The following is a 13,068-nucleotide window of genomic DNA, read 5'->3' as shown; positions in this document are numbered from 1 at the left end:
CCTATTTTCTCAAATTTTTAATAAATACTTATTCACCTTACTACCGGTGGGGTTTCAGCTGGAATTTAGTTTCGCTTTGGAGAAGAGGGCCTTACTAGCTCTTATTCAGGCTTATCTACCTCTGGCATTTGCCTAATAGTTAACTAGGGTCACCTTGTGGTAATTTTTTTTTACACTTCACTTTGTCTTAATATATGGTGATTCTCCAACGCCAGTCTCAGAAGTGAGATGTGGTGTGATTTAAGCAGTTATCTGATCTATTGCAATGGACATGGGTGAAATAATGGATGCTACTGACACTTTTGGTATGTGGATCATATTCTCTCTTGTACTTATGGATAGGTGTTGATGACACAAAAAAATTAAAATGGCTTTCCACAATAATTCTCCAAATCATGAGGGATCAACTAGCACATGGACAGAATCCTGGCATGGCCTCTTCTGCTCATGCCCCTTGATGTTTACCATGGGATGCTGGTGGTTATCCTGATGTGAGAAGACACATGAATTGGAAGGGGACTATGACTTGGTTCAGTCATGTAAAATAGCTAAAAGTTCTATCTCTGGAGACAGAGTGCCTTGGTTCTAGTCCTGGTTCTACTTTTTATTAGCTAAATGTCTTTGAACAACTTACTTAAGCTCCCAAGCCTAAATTCTTCATCTATAAATGGGAATGATAACAACTACCTCATGGGGATTACTGTTGACTTAAATAAAATATTTGAAGTCAGAAAAAAACTCAATAAGCATTAGCTTTTGTAGTTATTACAACTGGAAAATGTTTTTTAACTTATGTAAGTTTTGCTCTAAATATATCCACCTGAACTAGGTTTGAGAGTTCCGTGACCAGTTGCAATGAGGCTGAGGGTCACCTGAGGTCAGTAAAAATCTCTTACAACAAATCTTCTATAACAAGTCTCATTGATCTATCTTCTCTGGGTTAGCCATAACCCCTAAGGCTTTGGCCTTTATGGGGTTATAGGAAAGTTCTGTTAGCACAAGTTTTAGCTTTAAATTCTATTCCACTTGCACTTTGGTTGCTGTACTAATTTTTAACAATTCTAGACACCAGAATAAATAAAAATTGTCCAATATCCACTGAAATTTCATTTACTTTCCCTATGAACTCTTCAACATTTATTGACACTTAAGGATTTTATTCTGGGATGTTCCTGTTTTAAGTTGTAACTTCATTTTATGTTTGGTTCTGTAATGTCTTATATAGCCAGCTAAGCTCTAAGTTAAATACCATAGATATCCTTAGCCACATATGCTTAAATAATTTTTTTGGAAATTTTAGTAAGGGTTACCCTCAAAATTGTGTATATAGATGTGATTTCCAGTTAAATAATAAAAGATAAAATAAAATAAAAATGGAAATGTGGCATATCACAATATACTGCCATCAGTTAATCTGTATTACTTCTATTCTCTGAGCCTTCAGTATAAAATAAAATTTGTTAAACTATAAAATTTCTTCCCTTTAAAAGTTTACATTTTAGACATCATGCATGTTATGTTGCAATACTACAGTATTTAACCCAAATATTTTACTGTATGGCCCTAGAAAGTATTAGTTTTAGGCATTTACTGAATGCCTACCTGGTGGTAGACATTCTTCCAAAGAATTTTATAAACTCAGTGAAGTATAATATTATTTCACCTGTATGATACGGCTGAAAAGCTGAGGCTCAAAGACATCAGATCCTTCACCAGGGTCACAAGCCTGAGAGGCAGCACACATCAGTCTGTCTGACTCCAAAGTCAATTATATAGCATGCAGTTCTCTGATACACAGACTCTAAGTCAAGTAACAGAGGGTAAACTGACATTCTTATCAATGAGAAAAGTCCCAATCTCCATTCAGCTATTTTATTCATTTTTGGAATAGGCTAGGATATCCTTCTGAACTACTATCTCAGAAAAGAATATTTGTACATAAGTAAAATATTAGTGCAAAGTACATTCTAGGGAAAGTACTTAAATAAGATATTATGTCAGAGTTCCCATTGTGGTGCGGTGGAAATGATTCTGACTAGGATCCATGAGGACACAGGTTTGATCCCTGGCCTTGCCCAGTGGATTAAAGATACAGCATTGTGGTGAGCTGTGGTGTAATTTGCAGATGTGGCTTGGATCTAGCATTGTGTGGCTGTGGTGTAGGCTGGCAGCTACAGCTCCAATTCAACCTCTAGCCTAGGAACCTCCACATGCCATGAATGCAGCCCTAAAAAGCAAAAATTAATTAATTAAAAAAATTTTTTAATTATGTCTTAATTCCCTCAAGAAAAGCAATCTCCTAGAATTGTGATTTCTTTGGCTGCCCACCATCATATTCTAGACATTAGGAGTCTCTAACTAAACTCCAAGAAAAGGATAACCAACAAGTGCTTATTCAACAGTATTTCTATTGGGCCCTTCCACAAATATTTATTGGGACTTTTCTAGGTGTCAGACACTGCATGTACAAATAATTCAACAAATCCTCACCCTGAAGGATGGACAGATTTTTATGAACAAGCTATGGAAGAATAACTCAAGTGGTGCTATACTGTGAAGGCAGGTTTATGGAGCAGCAACTTAAGCCACCATAACCAGCAAAAGGCTTTATGCTGGGAGTAACAGAGCAAAAAAAATCAAACACAGATTTTTACTAGATTATAGAAAGCCTTGAATGTCAGCCTAAGGAGTTTGGCTGATTTCCCAAAGACAAATGTGCAAATCATTCTTAGTGTTATTTCTAAATCCAATTCAAAGCAAGAAAAATCAACGATGATTAGCATAATCAAGCATCAGTCGTCTAGTGCTATTTTTTGAAATAAGTCAGATCATTCTTTTTCTTTGTCCATTTCCACTTTTAAAAAATGAAATTTGCTGTTCTTTTTCTCTTCACATATTCAGCATGATTTGACAGTTACTCTGTTGATTTACCCTAGATAATTTGATCCAACATAGACTGAAAATCAAGTCAGAACCTTCCAATACTTCTATGTAATTGACCCCTATTGCTCCAGGCTCCTGGTGTCATCTCTATATCATGACACTAGTGATGTGGAGAGCAAGTGCTGTTACTCTTAGAAAGCTTTTTATTGGAGATGGAGAGATTTGAGATTTTTAATAGACAGAAAAGTTTATTCGGGGACTCTATTTTCAAAGAATGTAGGATACTAAGCAATACCTAGCAGAGCTGACATGCTCCCCAAATCATCATTTAAAAATGCAACTCTGGCAACACACCCTTTCTCCACACTTAAAGTCATCTTTGAACTATTGAGATAGTTCCATCTCTTTGATTTTACAGTTAATTTACAGGCTCAGAACTATAAATTATAGATTCTCAATCTGAAGAACAGTAAAGGAGACTGGTTAGAAATACCACATTCTTAGCAGCTTTCCTTATTGCTGTTAGTAACTGAAATTTATTATGTCTTTAGTTTTTTTTTTACAGTAAGTTTATTTTTGATAAATTCTAAAACCATCTAAATTTCTATTTGAAAGAAGGAATTATTTCTATCCCCGTCTCCTCTTGGCAAAAAGTAGGATAACACTAGGACATATTTGGAAAGCAATATATCTTATGAATGTGGATGGAAAATTTAGAATAAATTAAAGAATTTGGGAGCTACTCTGTAAATATAAGCTATTTGTATTATACTCTATGAAATGAGAGTGCTTTAGTCTATCTTACCAACTTCAGTTCAGGTTACCTTTCATTCACTCGTTTATTCATACCTTCATGAGGTGGCATAAGAAAATGGAAAGACTTTGGAGCTTTTTATTAGATGGGCCCATGTTGAAATTGTAGCTTGCCACTTGGAAAGAGTGAACTTATTTGCTTATTCAACACAACAATAACAAGAGATATGCTTGAGAAATGCATATAGTGGTCTATATTTTATTTAATTTTTATTTTTTATTTTTATGGCTGAACTTGCAGCATATGGAAGTTCCCAGGCTAGGGGTCAAATCAGAGCTGTAGCTGTCAGCATACACCACAGCCATAGCAATGCTGGATCCTAGCTGCCTCTGTTACTAATGCAGCAGCTTGTGGCAATGCAATTCAGGATCCTTAATCCACTGAGTAAGGCCAGGGATTGAACACACAATTGAACATGGGACAATATGTTGTATTCTTAACCTGCTGAGCCACAATGGGAACTCCCAGTAGTCTAACTTTTAAGTTTGTCTCAATTTGGTGCAATGGGGAGTCAAAAATCTTTTAAAAATGAAATGATGATACAATGAGGTAAGTAGTTTTAAAATAACAGGAGCACTTAAGATGGACATCTAACTAAAATGGGGGAGGGGGGAGTCATCCTGGGCTAAAAGTTCTCATGCAAGTTTTTAAGGTAAAGAAGAAATGAACCAGGTGAAGGGAATAAAGGAATGAGGATATCAGAAGGAGAAAGTGTATCCCATCCTAGCAAAGATCAGAAGTGTTATAGCCAAGAGTAGAGGGGAGAAAAATATCACATAAGGAAATGGAATAACTGAGTCTGGGAGAAACTTAGTATGCAAGGGGGGCATGCCATAGTCACCCAAGCAACTGTTTTCAGCACAATTCTGAGGCTTTTAACTTTTTTAAGAGATCTAATAAAGATAGAATGATGTCACAGAAAGATGATGCATGTAATTGTTCATCATAGCTTCTTATGTTATATCTGTTGTAACTGCTTCTCTTTTATTTATAGTTCTTTTTTTGGAGTCCTCTTTTTTTCTTGGTTTGTGTATCTAAAATTTTGTCAGTTTTGTTCATGTTTTCAAAAAATTGTTTGATTTTTTCTATTGACTTTCTAATCTCTATTTTACTTATTTCTGCTCTAATCTTTATTATTTCCTTCCTTCTGCTAACATTAAGCTTTCTTTCTTTTTATAATTCTTTGAGGTATAAAGTAAGTTTGTATATTTGAGGTTTTTCTTTTTTCTTATGCGAGCATTTACCACTATAAAATTCCCTCCTAGAGTTTGTTGCATCCCATAGGTTTTGTATATGCATTTTAGTTTCCATTTGTATCAAGATACTTTCTGATTCACATTTTGGTTTCACCTTCAGCCCACTGATTGTTCAGGAGTGTATTGTTTAACTTCTAAGTATTAATTAATTTTATAATATTCCTCCTGTTACTTCATTTCTAGTTTTGTACAATTGTAACTGGAAGAGACCTTTGACAGAACTTTAATCTCCTAAATTTACTAAGACTTGATTTGTGGCCCAACATATGATATATCCTTGAAAATGTTCCATGTATGCTTGAGAAGAATGTGTATTCTGGTGCTGTTGGATGGAATGTTCTTTATATGTGTGTTAGGTCAAAGAGGCTACTATGAACAATTATATACTGACAACTTGGATAACCTAAAGAAAATGGATAAATTCCTAGAAACAAAAAACATACCAAAACTGAAGAAATAGAAAATCTCAACAGACCAAATATCATGAAGGAAATTGAAGCAGTAAAAAAAAAAAAAAAATTCTAACAAAGAAAAGTCAAGGATCAGTGGGATACCAAAACATTCAAAGAAGAATGAGTGACAATCCTTCATAAAGTCTTCCAAAAAATTGAAGAGAAAAGGACACTCCCAAATTCATTTTACAAGGCCAGTATTTTCCTATCCCAAATCCAGATAAGGACACTACAAGAAAAGAAAACTACAGGCCAATATATGCGAAAAATGTATATATAAAAGTTCTCAATGGTATACTAACAATTTGAACTCAACAGCACAGCTAAAAAATAATACATCATGATAAAATGAGATTTATACCTGAGACAAGTGATTTCACACGTGCAATTTAATAAATGTGATACATCAAAATAATAGGATTAAGGGTAAACATCATCTGATCATCTCCATAAATACAGAAAAAAAATGTTTGACAAGATTTAATACCCTTTCAAAATATGATCTATCCTGGTATAGAAAGAACATACTGCCAAATAATGATAGCCATAAATGACTAACCCAGAGGCAACATTATACTCAGTGGTGAAAGTTTGAGATTTTTTCTACAAGATCTAGAAAAGATAAAAGTGCTTACTCACCACTCCTATTTAACATAGTACTTAACATAGTATTCAGCATATTACATAGTAGAAAAAAGTGAAATATTCCATCAAAAAACTGCTCGATCTAATCAACAAATTCAGTAAAGTTGCAGGATACGAAATCAGTAGCATTTCTATATACTAACAGAAAATTATATGGAAAAAAATAAAGAAAACAATCCTAGTATCAATGGCATAAAAAGCAATAAAATACTCTGGAATATATTTAATCAAGGTGAAGAACTGTACACTGAATATATAAGACTGATAAAAGAAATTGAAGACACAAATAAATGTGGATAGCCCATATTCATGTTTCTAAAGAATTAATATTGTTAAAATGTTCACACTACCCAAAGCAATCTATTAAATGTAATGACTATCAAAATTCCAATAGCATTTTTTTTAAAAAGGAACAATCCTAAAATTCATATGGAATCACAAAAGATTCTGAATAGTCAATGCAATCTTGTGCAAAGAAGAGCAAAGCTGGAGGCATCACACTTCCTGATTTCAAACTATACCTTAAAGCTATAGTAATAAAAATTATACAGTACTGGAGTAAAACAGACACATAGACAAATGGAGCAGAAATGAGAGTCTAGGAATAACACACACACACAGACGGCCAACCAATATTTGACAAGGAAGCCAAGAATACTCAATGGCAAAATGATAGCAAAACTTGGAATTCTGGATATTTTGGATACTCATAGGCAAAGGGGAAAAATAAGCTCATATCCTACACTGCTCACTAAATGAATTAAGGATTTAACTGCAAAACTTCTAGAATTAAAATAAGAAAAAAAATTTCCTTATTATTGATCCTGCCAATGACATTTTATATATGACACCAAAAACACAAGCAAGAAATGCTAAAAATAAACAAGCAAGACTATATAAAACTAAAAACTTCTGCAGAACGAAGAAAAATATCAATAAAGTTAAAAAGCAACATACTAAAAGGGAGAAAACACTTGCAAACCATACATCTGATAAGGTGTTAATATCCAAAATATACAAAGAAATCATAAAACTCAAGTCCAAAAAACCAAATAATCCAATTGAAAAATGACAAGGCACCTCAAGAGACATTTTTCTAAAGAAAACAAATAGCCAACAGGCATGTGAAAGCTTTTCAATACTACTAGTCATTAGTGAGATGCAAATCAAAACCACAGTGAGTATCACCTCATATCTGTTGGAATGGATATTATAAAAACTATAAGAGATAGCAAATGTTGGTGAGGATGTGGAGAGAGGGAAACTCGTGTTCATTGTTGGTGGGAATGTAAATCAGTATAGCTACTCTGGAAAATAATATGGAGGTTCCTCAAAAAATTAAAAAATGACCAACCATATGATCTAGCAATCTCATCTCTGTGTATATATCCACAGGAAATGAAATCACTATCTCAAAGAGATATCTGCACCCTCATGCTCATTGCAACATTATTCACAATATTCAGGACATGGAAACCATCTAAATGTCCATTAATGGATGGATGGATATAGAAAAATTGTATATGGGAGTTCCCGTCGTGGCGCAGTGGTTAACGAATCCGACTAGGAACCATGAGGTTGTGGGTTTGGTCCCTGCCCTTGCTCAGTGGGTTAATGATCCGGCGTTGCCGTGAGCTGTGGTGTAGGTTGCAGACGCGGCTCGGATCCCGCATTGCTGTGGCGATTAGACCCCTAGCCTGGGAACCTCCATATGCCGCGAGAGCGGCCCAAAGAAATAGCAAAAAGCCAAAAAAAAAAAAAGCCAAAAAGCCAAAAAGCCAAAAAAAAAAAGAAAAAGAAAAATTGTATATGTATACAATGAAAATATTATTTAGTCATAAAAAGAAGGAAATTCTTCTATTTGCAATGATATGAATGGAACTTGAGGTCATTACACCAAATGAAATAAATCAGACAGAGGAAGACAGATACTGGTTGATATTGTATACACGTGGAATTTTAAAAAGATGAGCTCATAGGAACAGAGAATATATTGCTGATTGACATGGCCTAGGGGTTGGGGAAATGGCAAAATGTTCATCCAAGAGTACAAATTTTCAGTTATAAGTAACTTCTGGGGATTTAATATAAGCACGGTGACAATAATTAACAATACCATATTGCATACTTGAAAGTTGCCAAAAGAGTAGATCTTAAGTGCTCTCACCACATGCACAAAATACTGTGTGAGGTGATAGATATACTAATTAATTTTATTGGATTAATCATTTTACTTTACATACATATACCAAATTTCATGTTGTGTATCTTAAACAATGTTGCATGTCAATTACATCTCAATAAAGCTGGGCAAGGTGGGAATCTTGAAAAATCCTACTGGAAAAAAATATCTGGATATTACTTAACTGCAGTACTTCAAAGATAATAAATCTGTATTAATTACTTTCCCTGCTAAGAAAGCAATTTTTTTTCTTATTTAAAGAGAATGCCATTGACTTATATTTATAAAATTTTGTGGGATTATGTGAGTTAAATGTTTATTTTCCAACTGTATCTGATACCTCAAGAAGGAGATTAAGAAGTAGTTTTAGCAGGAGTTCCCATCGTGGTGCAATGGAAACTAATCCAACTAGGAACTATGAGGTTGCAGTTTCGATCCCTGGCCTTGCTCAGTGGGTTAAGGATCTGGTGCTGCAGTGAGCTGTAGTGTAGGTTGCAGATGCAGCTCAGATCTGGCATTGCTGTGGCTGTGGCATAGGCCAGCGGCTATGGTTCCAATTAAACCCCTAGCCTGGGAACCTCCATATGCCACAAGTGTGGCCCTAAAAGAACAAAAAGACAAAAAAAAAAGCAGTAGTTTTAGGCACTTACAGCATATCAATCTCTTAGAAATAACTAAACATATTTAACCATCAAAGGCTCCAACAAACTTGTTTTCCCTCATTTCACAGGATTAACAGACTGTAAAGTTTTCATTTATTTGATTTGGATTTTAAAATATTTTTAAGTCTGATCATCTGCTATCTTGAAAATTATACTTCTGTATCATTTATCTCTTTTTTACAGTTTTTATTTTTGTAGAATATGTGTAATATAAAATTTACCATTTTAATTATTTTAATTCAATGAAATTAATTACATTTATAATATTGTACAGTCATCATCACTATCTGAATCCAAGGATTCAACCAACCAAGAACTGTGTAGTACTGTTGTATTTACTAATAAAAAATATTCATATAAATGTAGGCCCATGAAGTTCAAATCTGAGTTGTACAAGGGTCAATGGTACTTCAGGAGGAACTAGTCAAATTATCAAAGAAAGAGAAAAATATGGCCTTAATGTAAAAGTTCATTTTCATTATATGTTATATTATTTGCTTGACAAAAAATGCAGTATTAAAATATTGCCCAAAGGGAAAAAAGGACACTTAGATTTTAAATATCTCAAGTCTATTTTATAAACAAAATTTTAGGAGGCAGAGCAAGATGGTGGAGGAGTAAGAGGTTGCACACACCTTTTCCCACAAACATCAAAAAAACACATCTACATGTAAAACGATTCACACAGAACATCAACTGAATGCTGGCAGAAGAATTTAAACCTCCAAAAAGGGCAAGAAACTCTTGACATAACTGGGTAGAACAAAAGAAAACAAGAGAGAGAAAAGGAATCAGGATGGAACTAGCGTTCCTGAGAAGGTACTGTGAAGGAGAAAAGGACCCCACCTCCTGGGAAGCCACCTGACAAAAGATCAGCTGAGTTGGCAGGACCTTGAAGTCACCAAGAAAAGTGTAGCAGCTGGACTGAGAACAGCAAAGCAGAGTGAGATCCGCACAGACCATCTGAACCACTGGCCTATACATCACAGCATGAGATGCTCGAGTGGGGGCTGGGCGCTGAGACTCAGGCTCTGGAGGTCAGTCCTGGGGAGAGAACTGGGAATGGCATAAAGGGCTAAGGAACAGTGTACCACACACTATGGAGGGGAACACCATGGCAAAGGGAACCCTGGAGAAGGTCCGGGCCCACAGGAGAGTCAAGGCACCATTGTTGGGGAGGGGAGAGGAGGAGAGGCAGGTGGCCATAGGAAATTCGCTGTGCTGGAGTGTGCGCCTGACCATGGGCTTAGAGGGCAGGGCAGCTCTGTGGAGGCTATAGGCAGTGAGAAGCCTCTTGCTTGTTTAAGAGAGATTAGGCACTTCTTGTGCAGACTACCAGTGGTCAGGCATCTATTGTGTGGGCTAAGGGCATAAGAGGGCGAAGTGTGATGTGGTGCCTCTTGCACGATACACAGGTGGCAGGGACAGACTACAGTGGTTGTCTCAGAGGCCAGAGGGAGGCATGGCTTGCCACCACTGGGTTCCTGTGAGTGGGCTCCACCAGCAACCCCGGTCACCTCAGGGCTTGCCAAAAAAGAAGGCATTGCAACCGAGCACCATATGCTGTTGCTCTCACTCTCCTGGGAACACACCCATCCTGCAGCTGCCACTGCAAAATGGTCTAAGTGACCCCCAGACACTTGGTCACTGTCCCTTCCCAAGACCCTATAACTAGGAGAAACTGGTGCAGTACCTCCTTCGTGGGCTATGTGTGACAGGGTGCTTCTTATGTGGTCTGCAGGTGGCAGGGGCAAACCACCACAGTTATCCCTGATTCCAGAGGTGGGCATGGCCCACAGCCATCGGAGATACCTGAACAAAAATCACTTACAGCCCCATTCACCTAAAGGTACCACAAAGGAGGGCATTGTGATTGAACACCACCTGTTGGTGCTCTTGCACCCCAGGGAACACACCCACCCTGCTGTTGCCACTGCCAAATGTCCCAGGCGGTACCCACACACCTGATCTCTGTCACTTCCCAGGATCCTGCAACTAGGAGCACCCTTTACAACACCTCATATGTGGGCTAAGTGAGATGGGTTGCTTCAGGCATGGTCTACAGGTGGCAGGGGCAAATCACCATAGTTATCACTGACTCTAGAGATGGTCATGGCCTGCTCCCAATAGGGGTCCCTAAACAGGCACCACATGCAGTTCCAATCACCTCAGGAGGGCATTGCAATCAAACACAAGCTGTTGTTGTTCTCACTCCCCTGGGAACTCATGCACCTTGCAGTTACTACAGCCAAATGCTCTGGTCAACTTGAAGATCTGCCTAGAGCTTGTTACCACTTCCCAGGGCCCTGCAATTAGGAGTAGCCTGTGCCACCTACCTGCAGGTCCTTGCTGCTGTTGAGAGCCCAATGACCAGGCACTAACTGCTGGCCCTACCCATTGCCTCCTTCTCCCTGAAAACACACTGAGCATCCTGGGAACAACAGCCTGCTCACACTAAAGAATGAGACAGCATATATTCAAACTCCCACACAAAAAATAAAGAGTAACCCCCCCAAAAAATACAAAGGGGTATTCTTGCATAGAAGTAGCCTTTCAAGACTACAGTTTGACTTCCCCAAATTCACAGAAAAACACAAGCAAGATGAAGAAGCACAGAAACCATTCCCAGTTAAAGGAACAGGAGAATTCACCTAAAGCAGACAAAAATGAAATAGACCTCTGCAGTCTGACAGACATTGAGTTCAGAAGGGAAGTTCAGAAGGGCAAATACTGGAGGAATTAATAGAGGATATTAACATTAATGCAGGAGAGAGGACAAGATGGCGGAGGAGTAGGGGGACACGCTCACCCTCTCCCACAAACACAACAAAAAAAGCACATCTACAGAATAAATGACTCGCACAGAACAGCAACCAATTGCTGGCAGAGGAACCTAAACTCCAATAACGGCAAGAAGTTCGTGACATTACTGGGCAGAAAGGGAGAAAAGAGGAGAGTGAGAGAAGGTGAATCCGAGCGGGACGGGTGCTCCCGAAAGGGAACTGTGGAGGAGAAAGGGATCCCGCACCCTGGAAAGTCACCTACACGGGGGAAAGATCAAACGAACCGGAGGAATCTCCAGATGCAGAGAAGAGTGTAGCAGTAAGTTGGAGTACGGAAAAGCCGATCAAGAACCGAATCGACCATCTGAACTACGGGCACAGTCACCAAAAATTGAGACGCCTGGGTGGGGGCTGGGCACCGAGATCTCGGCTCCAGAGGTTAGACCCTGAGAACGGGCTGGGGGGGCAGGGCGGAGCGGAAACTGCTTGGGAGGTCTAGAAATCATTTGACAGGGCAGAGACTGCCTGGGGGACTAGAAAACAAAGCTGTCACAGAGGAAGGGAACAATTCTCTAGGGGCGGGGAAGTGGAAAGCCGCATTAGAGGGAACCTGGGAGAAGAGCCTGGTCTGCGCCCGTGCTGGGGAGGGGAGAGAAGAAGGGCTGGGTCCCCACAGAATACCCCCCATGCCACAGCAAGCTTACAGGCCCGCTAGCTAGCTGAAAGCTATGCTTCCCAGTGCATCCCCTCCCTTCTGAGTCGGGCTGCCTCGGGGAGGAGCCTCTTGGGTCTCCAACAGCCCTGCTACCCACCCAAGCCCCCAGGGGGTACCCTAGTGGATCAGCTGCATAGGACTGCCAGCTTCAGGCAGGACCCCCTGCAGCCCAGAAAAGCTGCAACAAGCCTGGCCGAGTCGGGAAAAGATCTCAGACGTTTTTTCTGAGTCGGGCTGCCCTGGGGAGGAGCCTCTTGGGTCTCCAACGGCCCTGCTACCCGCCCAAGGCCCCAGGGGGTGCCCCACTCCCACAGAATAGCTGCTTAGCACCACCAGCCCCCTGGAAGAGCCCCTGCAGCCCAGAAAAGCTGCAACAAGCTTGGCCAGACTGTGAAAAGATCTGCCTACATTCACAGGCTGTCCTTCTGAGTTGGGCTGCCCTAGGGAAGAGCCTCTTAGGTTCTCAGTGACCCAGATAGCTGCTCCAGCCCCCAGGGGGTGCTGCACTCCTGAAGAACAGCTGCCCAACACCGCAAACCCCCTGCAAGAACCCCACAGCCTAAAAACACCAGAGCAAGATCTGCATGACCAACTGAAATCTGCTACCATCATGGTGTGGACCTCCCAGTCCTGTCTGCCCCCAGGAAGCCCTCCTTTGCCTCAAAGAAACACTGTT

This window comes from Phacochoerus africanus, chromosome 3 (assembly GCF_016906955.1).
Source record: "Phacochoerus africanus isolate WHEZ1 chromosome 3, ROS_Pafr_v1, whole genome shotgun sequence".
Lineage (NCBI taxonomy): Eukaryota > Metazoa > Chordata > Mammalia > Artiodactyla > Suidae > Phacochoerus > Phacochoerus africanus.
This window is presented reverse-complemented; position numbering follows the sequence as displayed.